The sequence below is a fragment of the Odontesthes bonariensis genome, chromosome 2 (assembly GCF_027942865.1).
Source record: "Odontesthes bonariensis isolate fOdoBon6 chromosome 2, fOdoBon6.hap1, whole genome shotgun sequence".
Classification (NCBI taxonomy): domain Eukaryota; kingdom Metazoa; phylum Chordata; class Actinopteri; order Atheriniformes; family Atherinopsidae; genus Odontesthes; species Odontesthes bonariensis.
In genome coordinates this window covers 21315980-21320618 of record NC_134507.1, presented here as the reverse complement: position 1 = coordinate 21320618, position 4639 = coordinate 21315980, and positions in this window count along the sequence as shown.

Here is a 4639-nt window from a genome sequence, read left to right as displayed (position 1 = left end):
AAAGTGGCAAACCAAAGAATACTTCTAAATATTCACAACTACTCACGCTATTTTAGATGAGTTGTTCAGAAATGTTTTAGAAAAATATCTGATAAAATTACATTTCAGAGTGTTATATACATTTATTTAGTGTTTACATGAGTGTTGAAGATGGTACTAATTTGTAAGGAATAAAATACACCAGTAGGGGGCACTGCAGGAACCTTTATTTTTATTGTGTCAGTCAGAGTCTTCGGTATTGAAGAGATTTCTACCATTTGACTGTTTTTGAGCACATCATTGTTCAGAATTGTCTCATAAAAGAACAAACTTATTATCTAAACCTCAAAAGTATATTTTAATATCATCAAACTTTAATTTAAATGAAGCAGCTCCTGCAAAAGTTAAATCACGAGTACTCTGTTTTGTGCAAAGTTTTTATTCCTCATTGCGTTGTGCAAAGGTTTTTACTTCAAATGCCAGTTCTCTTTATTAAAAAAAACAGCAGCTGCATATTTGAGCCTTAACAGTAACCAGATTTATGGCACCCGGTTGAGCAGGCGCCCCATGCACAGAAGCAAAAGGCTCTTCGATGCAGCTGGCCCAGGTTTGAGTCCCAGTTTGGGCTCTTTTCTGCAGGTCATCCCCTCTTCCACTGCCCCCATTTCCAGTCCAGCAAAATTAAAAAAGACTCAGTAGATCTGAGCCATCCATCCATGACTTTGTGCCTAAATCAAAATGTAGTAAAGACCCCAAAAAGCTTAAGTTGGATTGCTTCCAAGGTGGCCTCAAAATCTCACCCAGAGCAGAGCTGAATTAGGGACCTCTGTTTGACGAACTGCTTCAGGCAATACAGATTTTCAGATAGTGGAGCTAAAGAGCTAATCAGGCCTCTGTGACCCTCAAGCCTAAAACTAACTGCCCTAATCTGTTTATGCAAACAGTCCCAAAGACCCGGGATAACCAGCAAATGCCCCTGAATTCCTGGGAACAATTTCCCACATGTCAGGTCATGTCTAGCACTTTTGAGGAGTCAATGACTCAAACCTAATCAGATGATTTATTTAAAGAAAACCTGGTCATCCCTTTTTAAAATAAAATCACGACTACATAATTGACAAAACAGGTCTAATATACAGTGAGGCATCAGACTACTGTACTGTAACAGTATTTCACCAAGTCCATGGCTATTTGAGAAAATTATCTCATATTTTCTGGAAAAAACTGGTCAAGAGGTTAATCTTCTGTGATTTAAATGATGTAAACCCCAAAAGAACTGAAGGGATTTTCTTTATGTGGGTCAGAGTGTGTCTCACTTGAACACACGAGAAGAGGGCTTGCCTTGAATGTGTAGTGTGTGTGAAAAGTGACATTTTGAACCCATAAAGAATTTCAATGGAACTCAGCCATCATCAGGAATTCCACAATCCATCTGGCTGCATAATTGGGTCACAGAGTTACTCAACAACCCACCCAGCAAAGTCTCTGCACAGTACCGAGCGAGGCCAGAGTATCTGAGGAGGAGAGAGTCCTCCCTCGTATCAGGGTGGGGTTTTATGTGAAGGAGGACAGCAAACATCTGGCAGACATGGAATACACATACAGTACATCAAACTCATCAACATGCAGGGAGTTTGACAAGGGATTTTGGGCTCTAATTTGTTTAAACGTGGCAGTGAATGGGAGGAGATACTTGTGCACAAACAGCTTCATTTTATATGACTAGGCTGTGGATTGTGTTAGACCCGTGGTGTAAACTCGAGGGCAGTTTGTTTTCTCGGAAGAAAATCTTGAGCAAGGCCAGATGATGCGTTGATCTTATTGTTTACTGTCTATTGCTAATCCTAGTGTATATAAATCACATGCAGGACCTTTTGTGGCATGAGGAGCTCGTCTATTAAAAGCAGAGAGTGAGTGGGGCTGTTGTTTCCTTACATGCCCCTGTTCACGCGAACAAATGTGATGACTGCATCATGCAGAAGCTTACTTGTAATCTACCAAATAAATCATAAAACATGCAACTTAACAATGTGTACCCAACTCTGTTGCAGAGCACTTTGTAAAGAAGACCATATTTATTGCCAAAAAAGGATGTGATATTTAGTGCTGCATTCTGCAGAACAATCAGCTGTTTGAAGCTGATCGGAGTCAATAATGAAATGCATGGATTCCCGACGTCTGTGGCATGTGATTTGTATTAGTAAAGAAAAGCTTTGAGATTAAACCTGAATCAGGTTCCCACCTGAGGACCCCAATGACATGTTGGTCAGCATTGCTCACTGATCTATATAGGGAGTATAGGGAATTATTCACTGAGTCTGGTCCATTTTTATTTATTTTTTTCCTTTAGCACAAGTTTCTTGTGTTTACCTTGAATAGGAAGCACAATGAGCAGTTATTGTGGGTGTGGGAATTTGGCACTGCACAATCACTTGAGTGGTATACGGGTGAATTTGGCTCAGCACCTCTCAATTAGAGGCCAAGTTTCTCTAATTGAAAAAAAATTGGCATGCTCTCCTCAGGTGAAGTGAGAGACTTTTCTCAAGATTGAGTGACTTGGGGTGTGAAGGGGAAAAAGGACCATCAGATTGACTCGTGTTTCAACCATCACTCACGGCTCTGACTGTGGCACGATAACCACAAAGAACAAGAGCTGAGTTTTCTCTGCAGTGTGCCTGTGCTTCCTTTCAGATGTTGAATGAGATGCTCAGTAAAGCCTTTTTTTTTGCCCTGGTCAAAAAAAGACCTCTAACACCCACTAATATCTGGCTGTTGAGTGCAATGGGAAAGAATGTATTTGCCATTTAATCAGACATCAAAGTGCAGTCGTCACAGGTTTTCATGAGTTCAAACAAGCATCGATGGGAACAAAACGCCTGAGCTCACATGCTAACTTTCAACAAGGGTGCTGCGGGCCACAAGCGTTGGCACAGCTCAAGTTTTCTTTGAAGAGGCACACATTTACCGATTGTAATGTCTCACATTGAGGCTCTGAAGCTGACAGGAACAACTCGTGGACATGAATAGACAAGACAGATCAATTTTACCTGTTGTCAAGACAACAGGCAGCTCAGTCTAACTGAGGTGTGGTCCAACACAGCAGGTTACTGTCACACCCATGGACTCACGTTTTTAGTTTCATGTTTTAGGTTATGTTTGTGTCACTCCATGTTTAGTTTTTGTCATGCTTTAGTTTCCCTGCACTCTGTTTATTAGTTCACTCACTTCACCTGTGTTTTTTCCCTCAGCTGCACTCACTCCCCAATCACTCTCACTCCCTATTTAGTTTCCTGCCTCCCCTTTCAGTTTTGTCGGATCTTTGCCTTTGTTAGTGTTCATGACCTGTCTGTCCCAACCTGCCTGGCTAAAGTTAAGTATTTATTCCATGCCATGTCAAGTGATTTTGTTTTGCAAGCCGTTCCAGAGCTGGCCCCGGCCCCAGCCGTTCCAGAGCTGGCCCCGGCCCCAGCCGTTCCAGAGCTGGCCCCGGCCCCAGCCGTTCCAGAGCTGGCCCCGGCCCCAGCCGTTCCAGAGCTGGCCCCGGCCCCAGCCGTTCCAGAGCTGGCCCCGGCCCCAGCCGTTCCAGAGGCCACAGGGCCTGACCAAGAGGCCACAGGGCCTGACCAAGAGGCCACAGGGCCTGACCAAGAGGCCTCCGGGCCTGACCACGAGGCGGCAGCCCCCCACAAAGCCTCAGAGCCCATGGGGCCCATGGACTCACCGGTTCGAGCCCCTCCCTCCCACCCCTAGACTTTGGGGATGTCTGGGATCCATCCCTTGAAGGGGGGGCTCCCCCCCCGTCGGAGGTCCGTCCGACCGTGGGACGGTCCCCGGCTCCTCCTCCCGCCACGCCGACGGAAGTCTGGGTGCCATCCAGACCACAGCCTGCTGCCACGTCATCGGGGGTCCGGGCGTCCGCCGGATCACCGCCTGCTGCCACGTCATCGGGGGTCCGGGCGTCCGCCGGACTGCCGCCACACCAACGGAAGTCTGGGCGTCCGCCAGACCACCGCATGTTCCTGCTATGCCGTCTGCGGTCTGGGCGTCCGCAAGACCACCGCCTGTTCCTGCTATGCCGTCTGCGGTCTGGGCGTCCGCCAGACCACCGCCTGTTCCTGCTATGCCGTCTGCGGTCTGGGCGTCCGCCAGACCACCGCCTGTTCCGACTATGCCGTCTGCGGTCTGGGAGTCCGCCAGACCACCGCCTGTTCTGGCTATGCCATCTGCGGTCTGGGCGTCCGCCAGACCACTGCCTCCTGCTGCCCGAAGCCGGTACCACACACCCGTTTCTGGTCCCCGGCCTGACCGGCTTCGAGCCCCTCCCTCCCACCCTCGGATTTCTTAGGGGTTGTCTGGGATCCACCCCTTGAGGGGGGGGCTCTGTCACACCCATGGACTCACGTTTTTAGTTTTAGGTTATGTTTGTGTCACTCCATGTTTAGTTTTTGTCATGCTTTAGTTTCCCTGCACTCTGTTTATTAGTTCACTCACTTCACCTGTGTTTTTTTCCCTCAGCTGCACTCACTCCCCAATCACTCTCACTCCCTATTTAGTTTCCTGCCTCCCCTTTCAGTTTTGTTGGATCTTTGCCTTTGTTAGTGTTCATGACCTGTCTGTCCCAACCTGCCCGGCTAAAGTTAAGTATTTATTCCATGCCATG